Genomic DNA, 414 nt, shown 5'->3' with positions numbered 1-414 from the left:
TTTACTAGAAGGCCGGCGACGGCGCCATCGAGACCACCGACGGCGGGATCGACGATTATGTGACATGTACAATGGATAAGGCCGGATTTTGGAGGGGTGCGTAAGCAACTCTTGGGAAAACTCATCAACATCTTTAAAGATAACATTTTGGCCAAAAAACGCGAGACTTTTGGAGTCCTGGGGGTTAGAAAGGATCCATTAGTGCGTAGAAAGCTTGCTAGAACGTGTAACTGTGAGGAATTCTTCGAGAAATTGTAAGAGTTGAGGGAAAGTGAGAGATTTCTTCCTCCTTGCTACTTCGAAGAGGAATTCTGTGTGCTGTAAAGAAAGGAAGAAATTCAGAGGAACTTCGAGGAGTGTTCTTGGGGAGAAATTTAGAGATAAGTTATTTCTTGTTGTAGTTTGTATGACTTT

This window comes from Phalaenopsis equestris, unplaced genomic scaffold (genome assembly GCF_001263595.1).
Source record: "Phalaenopsis equestris unplaced genomic scaffold, ASM126359v1 Scaffold000803, whole genome shotgun sequence".
Classification (NCBI taxonomy): Eukaryota; Viridiplantae; Streptophyta; class Magnoliopsida; order Asparagales; family Orchidaceae; genus Phalaenopsis; species Phalaenopsis equestris.
Note: the sequence above shows the minus strand (reverse complement) of the source record.